The 13,431-nt window shown below is 41.8% G+C and overlaps 1 protein-coding gene across 1 annotated transcript in view; it reads left to right on the forward strand.

Moving 5' to 3' along the window:
• The first annotated feature begins 7,079 nt into the window (after positions 1-7,079).
• The window catches only part of atxn1a (ataxin 1a), a 126,095-nt gene continuing 119,743 nt past the window's right edge, over positions 7,080-13,431 (forward strand). Inside the window, exon 1 of the mRNA XM_050034420.1 lies at positions 7,080-7,211. The gene's annotated coding sequence lies outside the window, so the exon portion shown is untranslated. The remainder of the gene's footprint in view (positions 7,212-13,431) is intronic.

Genomic DNA, 13,431 nt, shown 5'->3' on the forward strand with positions numbered 1-13,431 from the left:
CAAAGGTTGCAGTTATCAGATTCAATTGCTGTTGTTGCTAATTAATTTTCTATCAACTGACTAATTGATTAATCAACTTATAGTTTCTAGAATTAAAATTGACTATCAGCCCTAACTTTAGCACAGTTACTAAGTTAGGAAGAAATAGGATAAAGCCAGTTGAACATATGTTCAGATAAAATGAACAGATAGATCACAGGGACGTTCCGCTCTACTTTCCCGTCTTGCTCCTTTACCTCTGTCTCTGTCACTCTTCCTCTCTCTTGTGTTTCAGAAAGTGGCTCCACAGACTGGCAGTTTCTCTCCCTCTGTTCCTCTAACACAGTCACACTGTCATACACAAAAAGGAAAATCAGGCACCCAGGCAGACAGGCAGGGTGTAAGGCGAGTGCTACAGATTTGTTGGCTGCCTCACTCAAGCTCATCCATTATCCAGCTGACTCCTCGCTGACCCCCGCTTTGGTGACTGTGTACTGTAAAGGCCTGTGCTGATATCACTCACTACTGTTTGTATGCATGTGTGTGTGTATACTAGGGTGTTTGTGTGTGTACAAAAGTGTGTCCCATGCCTGGTCAATAATTAAAGTGACTGCTTAGAGGGAGGAGAGTTGCGCGGGCACAGCAGACGTTTTTTCTAGCCTTATTAAACCAGAAAAGATGGCTGAGGAGCCAGCTTCATTTATCATACATGAGGGGCTGGTGATTTTATTTGGGGGATGGAGGGTTTGAACACAGACGTCACATTTAAAGACAAGCTGACACCTTATGCAGAGAGAATTACAATCAGGGTGAAAGTGGAATTAAATATATCCCACCGAAAATGATTTTGCAGTTTAAACAGGAAGTAGAGTAAAACAACATTTTAGAGTCTCTATACAAAGTTGAAAAGCATTCTGTGTCCCTGTAAAATTGCAGTCTCATCTACAAAGGCAGCAGTCTAATAATAAGTTCTTGGTCCAGAACTAAGAGCCAATTATTTTTTCATACAGAGGGAACACACACACACACGCAGCACACTCATCTTTGCTCTGTGCTTCTCTTTCAACCCTTCTTTGTTTTATCAAAAACAAAATGTGATGCCATGTCTGATAACACTCATGCAATACTCACAGCAACATTTAGATTCCTCTGTGTGCATGCATGTACAGGGGCAGAAACACTGTGTGCACACTGGTTTCAGACTGCACTTAAACGTGTATGTTTCCCCACTCCAATTAGGCCTGGACTTTTTACACAGATCACATTAAGACACTCCAGATTACTTCCCAAAATCTGCCTGCCCAAGACAGCCTGATTGAATTGGCTGCTGTTAATACACAGATTAGGGAACTCTCTTTGCATCCTAATCCTCCCCGTTCGTTCTCCCTTGTCGCAGAATGGGGAAGGTGTGTGAGAACAGGTTAGCCGATAGCAGGCATTCACTGTAGGATTACACTTGCAAGGGCAACTTTAAGCCTGTGTAATTTGGTTGTTAGAGAGGTTGTGTGAAAATGGTGGTATATTAGGGAGCTTGTGATTGTAGGCTGATTAAAATGCTGCAGAAGTTGGATTCGAGTTTTTTCACGTTTGGAACTTAATGAAGATATCACATATAAGTCACAGCATATGAAGAAATGGGAGGAAGGAATTGGATGCTATTGGCTGCACAAGGTGAATAGTTAAAATAAATGAATGGGTAAACAGTTGCTATAGTTAAAAGTATTGGATAATGGTTAAAACAGCTGAAATTAATAGACTAATAGTTTCAATAGTTGGCTAAAATTCATGGATAAACCTGAGGTAATGGATAAACGGCTGAAATAGATCACTAACATGAAGGGATACTGCATTTTAAATGTTGGGATGTAACTACTTACATATAACAGAGTTGCCTAATTAAATAATAAATAAAAAAATGTAATTGTAATCTGTCACAGTTGCTGGGAAACAATGTGTAATTCCAGTTTCTGATCAAAATGTTGGTGATTATGAAGGGGTGACATCTGAATCTGAAGATAGGTCTATTATTTAAAGTAAAAATTTAAATGTAGAAATGTTAATTTTGTTGCTTTGCAGTGCAGGAACGCCTTCGTTTGGCTTCTTCATCTGTTTCCAGACATTTTTCACCTTTATCGCCCAGTTTAAAACATTTGTTAGAAAGCTTAAAAAAAAGAAAAAGAAAAGAGGAATACAGTGTAATGAAGTAGTATTCCAATTTAATAAAGTACAAGGTAATTGAAACAGAGTAACTAGTAATCTATTAAATTCCAAATGTAACCTTCCCAACACTGCTGATTGCATCTGACAGTGTACAGGTATGTCTGATAAAAAAAGGTTGGGAAGCACTGTTACAGAGAGAAGACAAGTGTATAATAATATTTTTTTCTTAAGTGGATACTACATTATGGTATAAAATAAAAGTATAAAATCAAGCTCTTCATTTATTCACCTTACAGAGTGTTTGATATGATGCTCTCCATTCTCTGGCCCTGAAACATGTGAACACTTCCACACTTGAGCAAAAGGGGGTGCAGTGAGCGGCTGTGAAACACACCATCCCCTGTGCACTGTGCACAGAGAGAACTTCAGCAGACAATGAAGCCTTGAAATCTGAAGTGACAGCTACTTTCAAAGCATACAGGATGAGCTTTCCTCTTCTACTAAGAAAGTCTTTGTTGGATTTTTGCAGAGAATTTGAAGAGCTGACATGTCAATGCAGCGGCCTACTCTTTCTCCCCGCTTGTATTTTCACACCGACTGAGCAGGTAAATGGTAAAAAAAAAAAGAGGAAAATGCAATCTAAATGCCTGAAGAGCTGGTGCGTTCAATAGCTGAGTGTGCTACGTTAAGTGCCATGCGCTACAGATGCTGTACTAGCTTGTTAATCTGCTGTCAAATAAAGCAGAGATGTCCATGACCATTAAAATCTTCGAAAATCCCTTAAGAGCTGCCTCCAAGGGCAGGTGATTGTTAATTATTTATCCACCTTAGTGTGTGTTTTAAGTTCGGTGTGTTATTTATTCATATCCCAGGTGAGGTGTCAAATCCCTTGTTTGTGTATACTTGTCAGTTAAGTGGATGTCTCTTATTTAGTTGAATGTCTTTGGTTGAATACACTCCCGTCTTTGTTTTTTTTCAAGGACATAATTCATAGCATTCATTAACATTAATATTAAATTTGGCACTCTTTCTCCAAAAAGAGCGCTTTTTAAACGCTGAGGTTGAAACATGGCATTGACCTTTAAGATGTGAGTCATTTGATCTCACAAAATAGCCACGCAGGTATGCAGGTTTAAACAGCCAGCCTCCATTTCTCAGGGCTCTTCCAATACGTGCCACACCTGCTACACTTTATTGTCCCTGAGTGTATACTGTTCACACTTGCTACAAACACAGATGCATCTCTAGGGAGTAACCCAACCCTCGAAGAATCTGCTCCTCCTTTGGGAGCAGTTTCTTTATTATTTCTCAAGCACGCCATGGCCCTACACTACACACACACACACACACACACACACACACAAACAAGTATGTATTCTCATTATACTCTGAATGGAGTAAGTCACTCAGATGAAGAGTTTAGCAGACAGGTAAATTTGCTCTATCTCTCTAGGTTCTTTCCAGCTGCTTAAAAAGTCTAACCCGGAGCTTTACAAATGCAGGGCCCTTCATCAACCCACTGCATTAGTGAGTAGTGTATACCTGTAAATACACGCAGACATGAAAGAGAGAGTAAACCAGAGCGAGTACGTGCTTGTGGGTATGCAAATAAGTTTATGCGTGCAGCACTTTTGTAAGCTAGCAAGACCCTAAGCAACACTATTGTTAACTAAAATCCAGGATGACTTTGGTGATTTATTCAGAAACATGTTGTCAACTTACTGTTTCCTCTTGAATCCTGACCTGACACTTATGCTGTGTGGGCAGCTCATGCTGTATACAATGTGAAAGTGACAACACAGGAAGCACTACAGGGACTTTGAGTATCAAACAGCATGTATACAGTCTGCATAATAAATGGTGGCGAGCTGAAACTTCATTCCTGTCTCCATTCAAATATCAAAGTCTATTCACCAGCAGACGGTGTCTCTTCATTTCTATGCATCCAGGCCATGAATGTAACGCTAGCCTCCTGGCACACAGAGCAGCCTACCTCTCTCCCTCTTTGTTTGGCATACATGTGACAAGGGCACAATAGAGCGCTGGACAATAGGCCACTTATTGAGTGACTGGCAGGGAGTGGGATACATCCCAGATCGTCTGTCACTCTGCAGCCTCGTGCACCCTACGGCTCATGGTCAGTGTCAGGTTGCACTCTCCTGTGACGAAGAGGGGAAGGCGCTTGCTGCCATAGTGGAAATCTGGGAAAGGTCACAGAGGTTAAAACACTTTTTCAGCAACAGTGTGGTTGGTTGGTTCAAACAGTAATAACACATCATGTCAAGAAAACTGTTAAACTTCCCAGGTCTTTTAAAAATGTCAAATAAGTGAGGCACAGAGAGCCGAATGAATTTAGCAGCTGAATTAGCAATAACTGAATCATGGCATGAGTAAATGTCTTTCATCAGCATGTTTTGGAGTACTACACTAAAACTGTGTGTGTGTGTGTGTGTGTGTGTGTGTGTGAAAGCAGCTGAGATTTTCCTCCTTGTCACTGTCAGCTGACTATCAGTCATTGCCCTCAGCTGAACTGTTGCTCTCTGTGATCTCCAGCTCTCTACCTCAAATGCCTGCCAGGAGCCTCTGGTCTGCAGCACCTCTCTGAGAAATCAAATATAAAGATGGTATGGTAACCCCAGCATGCAATATCGAACAACAGACTGAGCTCAAGGCATAAATAAAAGCCACCGATGTTTCAAAATTACATTGTCAATAGTCACTGTGTTCATTTTGTCAAATAAGAAAGCTTTGTGTTTAACAATCAGAAAGTACTGTTTATTTGTGGTGTCTTAAAATATCCGTTTTGGCGTCACAACTTTTTGCACTTTGATTTTTTTGCCTGATATTGTATACACAGATGAAATCACCTGGAAATAAGATTGGGATTTTCTTACCCTAGAAATGAGACATGTATATCTGCATTAAAAATGGGTCGTCTTCCATGTTATTCTATACAGTAGCACAGAACAGACAAACCAAACACTGGCTCTAGATAGGGCCATTCACGTTTTTGCGTCAGCCACCGTCGTTCTCCTAGACGTTCAGCAATCTCACTGCTAGAGGCCACTAAATCCTCCACACTCGACCTTTGATGAAAACAAAAGCATGATAAGGAAAAGTGTAGTTAAAGTATCAAAAATATTTATCGGCAGCAGAATGACCCCTGTTAGTGTTCTGTGTTATCATATTACATTATTTCCTTACTGTTAGTAGGCTAATGCATTAACATGCAGCATTTTAAAGGTGAAGTGTGTGAGATTTAGGGAGATTTGGTGGCGTCTAGCGGTGAATTGCAGATTGCAACCAGTTAAAACTTCTTCCGTCTAGAATTCCTTAAATGTTTATTATTCAGGAAGTTTTTGCACGAGCCGTTTTTTCCTTCTTTCCTAAACAAACGGTAGTGGATATTTCAACCGGTAAAAATACTAAATAAAGTATTTTCATGTTACAAATCGGCAGCATGGTGGTGTAGTGGCTAGCTCTGTCGCCTCACAGCAAGAGGGTTCCTGGTTCTGGAGGGAGCCCTTCTGTGCGGAGTTTGCATGTTCTCTGTGTCAGCGTTGGTTTTCTCTGGGTACTCCAGCTTCCTCCCACAGTCCAAAGACATGCAGGTTAATTGGTGATTCTAAATTGTCCGTAGGTGCCCGACCTGTCCAGGGTGTACCCCACCTCTCGCCCAATGTCAGCTGGGATAGGCTCCAGCCAGAGCCAGTATTTGGTTTGTCTGTTCTGGGCTACTGTAGAAACATGGTGGTGCAACATGGTGATCTCTATAACCTAGGACCTGCTCCCTATGCAGATATAAATGGCTCATTCTAAGGTAAGGAATATGCAACAATACTTATTTTCAGGTGATTGTACGCTAAAAGGAACATACTTATTATTCATTCATTCATTTTGCGTAACCACTTTTCCTGTTGAAGGTCGCAGGGGGGCTGGAGCCTATCCCAGCTGACACTGGGTGAGAGGCGGGGTACACCCTGGACAGGTCGCCAGACTTTCGCAGGGATAACATATAGAGTCACACTCACATTCACACCTACGGGCAATTTAGAGTCACCGATTAACCTGCATGTCTTTGGACTGTGGGAGGAAGCTGGAGTACCCGGAGAAAACTCACGCTGACACGGGGAGAACATACAAACTCCGCACACAAGGGCTCCCCCACCCTGGGGTCGAACCAGGAACCCTCTTGCTGTGCACTGCACCACCATGCCGCAACATACTTATTATATTACATTCCATTTCTGCCAATATATCCCCCCAAATCCTACATACTGGACCTGCAGCTGGTGGGCGTGGAGCCATTTTTACTACTTTATACTGTTGTGTCATTTCATCATAATCATTTATTCATTTAACTTTAATGCGCCACAATGCATCACATTTTATAAACCGATCATACGTTTTATATGTAAAATCTTCAACCGCAAAGGAACAACTACAGTTGTCATATGCAGGAGTAAAAAAATCAGTATTGATGTATGAAATTAAGTGGAAAAAAGAAGCAGAATTGTACCTAAGTATACACTTCCTGATGTCATGGTGTTGGGGTTTGCAGCTGAAATGTTCATTAACACTGAGATAAAGTTATATTGTTACTTGCTTCTTTAGTTAGGCTAAGCTTATCATCAATCATAATGGATATTTAGAATAAAATTCCAAATACAGAAACCAACCAAACACCAATGGAATTTACTTTGATGACTGCAACCTATGCTGTGAATAAATCAGCCACGCTTGAACTAAAAATGGCATATGCACCGTGCATTCACACGCCCTAGTACTGTCAGTGAACTTGTAATTCAGTCTCTGTTTGCTCTGCTCCGAGCCCTCTCATATTTTTGCATGAGTAGCTTACAAACTGCTCCATTTTTGAACTTCTCTCCCTCTCTCTCACCCTCTCTCCCTGTCTCCCTCCGTCTCTCTGAAGGTGGGGGCAGAGAGCTATTAGCTGTGCGCTGCAAACATCATTAGGAGGGGAGACGCTTTCCACCGTCAGCGCCGGAGCAGAGCAGGGGAGCCCTGGCAACAAGGAGAGACACAAACTCAGCAGCCCGTTACACCCTACAGTAAGTCACACAAAACTGTTCATTCACTGCTCGTTTCGCCAACCTGTCACCGCTTTCACCGTGACACTTTTAGTCTTTTTGGAGCTGTGTGGAGAGAAAATGGCTGGAAGAACTGGGCAGGGTGGCGCTGGTTTACTTCAAAGCCTCGGAAAATGTTTACTTCGCCCTCTGACCTATTTTGAAGTGACTAAACAGCACGGGGGCGTGCGGGGTTTGGGTCTATGTGCTTGTCATTTCGGAACGTAAATGCAAAGTAGTGTTTAAGTGGGGCGAAAGAGAGCGGAGGTTTGGCTGGATTGTGACCGAGCGAGGAGCGCGTCCGCCGGGCGAGCTGGTGTCGGGCAGGCGCTGTACTTTCAGTAACTGCGCCACTCGACCTCGGCTCAAACATTTGCTCTTTGCAGACTGTTTCTCAGCGCTTAACACTGACATACACTGCTGTATAATGTTGCTTCGAGCCGTGTGTGTCTTCTTTTGAACTCTTTTCTCACTGACAAGGACTGTCAAAGGCAAGCGTTACATTTTTATCTACGTTTCACCATCGCGGAAGTGTTTTCTCCACACGAAAAGAGACGAACAACAACTAACCACAGTCCATATAATTTGTCACAGTGTTTGCGTGAACGTAGTTACATCTATGTAGCATGTTCTTAGCGTTTATTTAATGTTGCGTATGTAATATGGTACTACACAGTGTTTTACATTGCCAGCTGGTTGTAAAGGACATAGGGTTTGTGATTGCTGGACTACCCGTGATGTCATTCATCCTAGCTTGGACCATTATATAACGGGACTGTAGGGAAGCCTGTGATAGCAGGCTATTTTTACTCTGTTTACACCTCGGAGTTGCACTCGGGGTAGGCTATGCTTCCCAAGTGGTAGCCTATGGTTTCACTCACATTATGAATTTAATATGGTATCCAAATGAGACCAAGTAGATGGACAAATGTAGGCTAACTGCTAAAGATAAAGAGCTGCAGTTTTTCCCCACCAGCTGCATTCACACTTTTAAGTGCCCCCCCCTCCTTTTCTGATGGTGTCTGTGTAATTATTTGATATTTGAACAAAAATAATTGTCAGGTTTTTTGTTGTTGATAATGTCTCTTCTCATGTTTGGGGCATGTCCTGTAGCCTAGTGAGTTGCCTTCCCTTGAGCAATGAATGAACTTGTTTCCATAGTGTGCTACTGTACTATACAAATATCCTATTAGTAGCTGTACTCACAGTATGACAACATATGATAGTCACACATATTAAGTCAGGAATATTGAAACTATGCTACATATTTTTACTTACTATTCATTGCAAATAATCCATATTGAAATGTTAAACCAGCTGAGTAAATTTTACATTTTAAAGGAAGATTTCAACCAAAATCGATCAGTCACAGACTGCTGCACAAACCAGTTTGAAGGTTACTTGAAACATCCACATATTTAATGAAAACTTATTGTGTAGCATGTTTCCCTGTCTTAGCTACTGCCTTTATGCACACTAGGGCTCAGCAATACATCAAAATTATATTGATATTGTTTTAAGAGATTTTATATTGTCTTAGATTTCGGATTTAATCATTGCTGTCTTTTCCTGGTTTTAAAGGCTGCATTACAATAAAACGATGTAATTTACTGAACTTACCAGACTGTTCTAGCTGCTCTATTATTTGCCTTTACCTGCATAGTCATTTCATCCACATTACTGATGACTGTCAAAAATCTCATTGTGTAAATATTTTGTGAAAGCACCATAAGTCAACCCGGCGTTATATGGTCAAAATATTGGTATTGAGGTATTTGGTCAAAAATATGGTGACGATTTGATTTTCTCCATATTGCCCAGCCCTAATGCACAGTATCCGCAAGTAAGAAAAGATTAATTTGTGCCTGCCTGCCTGCAGCTTCTTCATTGTCATTGTCCAGTTGTTATAAAATTGGTTATAAAATACTTTTTTTTTCAAGTTTTGGAGTCCTTGGCTCGTTGCCCTCTCTGTGTTGTCGCTGTTGCAGCAGGTCAGAGAAGAGAGAGGTGTAGTTACTAAATGGTTAGATGAAAATATGTAGCTGAGCATCAATTCTGTAACATAGGATGCCTTAATATCTAACTTTGGGGAAGAGGTAGATGATAAAGCAAGGGAGACCCAGTATCAATCCCTGTGGAACACCATGTGGAGGTCTTTGAGATCTTGCTGTCACTGGAGAATTAATTGAGAACTTTTTCTGCCTGAGAGATCAATCAAATGTGAACAGCATTGGTTGCACCAACAGGGTGTAATTGTTTTTGGAAGTTTTTATGAGACACAGGTTATAAATAATATATAGGCAGAGAGGAGCGGGGATGGAGTGTGGGTCGTAGTCAGCTGCAATGTGAATTTGAATAGTGCAGGTTTGGTGCTGTGACAGTTTTCGCCTTGCAGATGTCAAGCTGAGTGGAAACAGTACATTCCAAGATTTTAGAGAGGAATGTCAAGGATGGGATGGAACAAAAGTTTAACTTCAGCACCAGGTCTGTCAGAATGGGGGTTGACAGCTAATGCCTGGCAGTGAGTACATGACCAGAGGAGAGATGTTGATGCAAAGGGTGGAGAGTGAAGATAGACAGGCTTCTACTTTACAAAGTAGGTAAACAGAGGGTCTAGTAGGGATTTAGGCAGGGAGGTAGGGATTAGGTGCTGAGTTTATAGACATGTCTATAAATCAAATGTATAGTCATTGTAGGTGTACCAAGGAGAAAGGGAGGGAAAATGTATATGTAGGGAACAGTAGAGGGAGTTGTTGTAGTTGGTCACTAGCTCAAGGAGTTTCAGACTGGAGCTGAAAGGGTTTCGATTAGGTTGATAAGACTAGCAGGTTCAGTATTTTGCAGGTTTCTTAAAGCTGAGGCTTTGCCTTAGTTATGACGATGAACACCAAGACTTTGTGATAGGGATAGACCAAACTATAGTGCTCTATTGTGCAGTCATGCCACTGTGAATCAGGCGTGTTGTTCCACCCACCTACACCACACACACACACACACACACACACACACACACACACACACACACACACACACACACAACCACACACACATGCACTTTACCACTGCCACCATAGCCTTTGATTCCAGCCGCCACTCACTTTCAAATGGTAATGAGAGGCAATTAGAAGCCAATGTGTCCTAATCACAAGCCATTTAACTGAGCTTGGCTCATTTGTCAGAGCCATATGTGCACACGTACCCACACGCTCAAACACACATGAATACACACATCTGCTGGATCATGCTAGAGTCTATTCTTTGTCTGTGGAATTTGCTGCCTGTGTAAGGGAAAAGAGCAAAGTTGTGTGTTAATGTGTGTGTGGCTGAGGGAGAGACGGAGAAAGATTTCCAGGTAATGATTGGGTGGAGATTTCACAGTTGAATGAACAAGTGCCAGAAATGGCTCTATGCTCCAACCTGCAAATACAGGCAGAGTGAATGATGGCTAGGTGGGGCAAAGGGATCAACCAATGGCTGCAACAGGTGTTTGTGTGTGTCTGGTATATTTGTAGATAAGTTAGTTAGAATAACAGCACTTACTCTCAACATTTACTTAGAGAATACATTTGACAGGTTACACACTACAAGCACAGGTGTAGTGAAGGCTAAACACAAATAAGCACCCTTTACCCATATCCCCTGAGATGTTTGAAGTCTGCATGGGTGAGTAAACATTCTCGCTCTGTTCTTGTACATTTAGCTTGCATTGTCCTTTGCCAGATCACGGTGTCTTCATGTGAACACAGGCAAAAACAAACAAGCCCGTGCTCTGCACTGAAGTGTGCAAAAGCTTTTTAGTGGTGTTGGGGCAGACCGATAAGGGAGTAGTAACCAGATGGAACAGCATGTAAATCATGCTCCATTAAATAATAATCTGTTGAAGACAACACCACTTCAATAAGAAGCTATCAGCTCTTATGTGCAGCCAAAGTTTTTTCACGCACCCTTTTATTTGCCACTACAGCCCTGACTGCAAACTCTCACGTACACATAGTGCAAATGTGCTGCGAGGAGCCACAACAAACAGACACTTGTTATGATAAGGTAAACAGACATAGAAAAATATTTAGCTTTTCCAACTAAGTCTTCAAAGATAACAATGGAAGGAGACAAAGGCAATGCACACAGACAAATTGCACACAAATTACAGGTCTAAAGGATGTGTTTCAGCAAGCTACAATATTCAGCATATTGATTAGATATTGTTCTCCTGTTTCCTTTCTCCCGTCTTTTTTCTGGCTCCTGTTTTGTGCCACTTTCAACCATAAAAACTTAAGCCCATGTTCCGCGGGACAAAAACCCCCACTGACACCCACTAACATCTGGCTGTTGTATTTAATGGGAAAAGTTACAATCATCATTCACTCCTGGGACAAATGACTCTGCAGTAGTATGTATTGGCCCCAGCTCCAATCAGCATTGATGGAAATAGGTCAACAGGGTGGACGTGCCAATTTAAGTCCCTTTGCCATCGGGATGCAATGGTGCACCACCACATAATACCACTGTGTCTCCGTCCAAGCAGCGCTCGAGCGTCAAAATTTAGTTGGCACTGAGGTTTAAAGAGAGACGGAATAAGTAAGAGATATTAAAAAAAGGAACCATTGACACATTTTATTGACAAATAAGCAAACAAAAAAAACCTGAAAGGCATACTCATCTGCCGCAGAGCTGTGCGCAAGACTGATCTACTGGCAATGGAAAAGGAGTCCATTGCCTATTTTTAATGACTTTTCCCGCATTAAAAAAAACGATCAGCACCTATTTCTGTAACGGGTAAATGCCTGGTTGTTCTCGTTTACACAAGAAGCTACACGAGCTACACAGACGTGAAGAACAGTGATGTAGGTAGCATGAGAGTGAAGTGGGACAAGAAAGAGTGTGTGAGAAAAATGATTTTGAAATAGTAAAGAGGGGTGGGTGGTGGATGGGGGCAGATCAAGAGATTGAGCTGTCTGGTTGAACCATGCAGTGCGCTCAGACCTTTTCAGCTTTTCCTTTCATCCTCCTCTATTCAGGAGCGTGCAGAGTACACATGCATGCACACAAGAGAAAGGACACCCTCGCACACCGAATGCTGCTTTTAAAGAGGATCAATGAGAGTTTTTTGTATTTTGTGTGAAAGAACATTCCACCATGTGTGATTGTGTGTGCCTCTATCGCTCAGTGCACAGTCTTCTGTTTCTTAGACTGCCGCCTGTAAAGGACAGCAATAGCAATTCAACTAAGATGCCATGGCAGGCACTTGAATCTGCAGTTAATTTGTGAAGAGTGAAAACATGTCTTTGGTAATATAAGGGTCAATGAGGCCACATTTTTATGGTCTTGTGAATCACTGAACCTCACTAATGCACTTGTTGAAGTCCCACTAGTCATTTTTTAAATGTTCAGTTCAATCAAAACATTTATTATATCATTCAGAAGGGATCGCTGTACCTTTTATCACTGTACAGTACTTGTGGATCTATACTTTGTGTGTGAGCATCAGAGGGATTGTATAAATTTGGAGTGTGACCCTGTTTCTGTGCTTACCGCCTTTATTTTGGAGTGGCAATCTAATCAATACCAATCCTCTGAATGACCAAGGTAGTCGCAGTGTCTGAATGAGAAAGAGAGAGAGAGACAGTGAGAGAGAGGACTAAAGCCATCCTACAAACTTGTGTTACATTGTCGGGTCGATAAGCCGCTGCATGGCTCAATAACCATGTGAAAAAGGGAAGCTGGCTTTGGGACTTAGTTCAGCTGTGTGTTGGCTTTGGCTCTGTAATGGCTGCCAGTGTAGCTGACATGATATACAGTTGTCTATATGCCAGGCTGGTTGCTGTAAAGGGCTAAACGGGACTGAACCATAGTGTCTAAATGATGACGGGGTGCTCTTGTGGGCAAGCTCTTAGGCTACAAATTCGAATTCCGGCATCAATTTTGGATCTAAGCAACTCATCAAATCGGTTGAAATCCTCAGAGCTGTTTTATAAACCGTCTCTAGGAAGATCATTACTGTGCCTGAGCCATACATCAAATGTGATACCTCATGTAAGTTATCATGCAATAGTTAATTCAGTATGCTGCGCCTGTGATCTCTCTGCCTTGATTCATATTTGATTACATTCCAAGCAAAGCCCGGCTGAGAGGAAAGGGTTTTAAGCACTGGTCTTTTGAGGGCCAAGCTAAATGAGGGAGAACCTAACTGATAACAGCTGTT

The sequence above is a fragment of the Epinephelus moara genome, chromosome 22, assembly GCF_006386435.1.
Source record: "Epinephelus moara isolate mb chromosome 22, YSFRI_EMoa_1.0, whole genome shotgun sequence".
NCBI lineage: Eukaryota > Metazoa > Chordata > Actinopteri > Perciformes > Serranidae > Epinephelus > Epinephelus moara.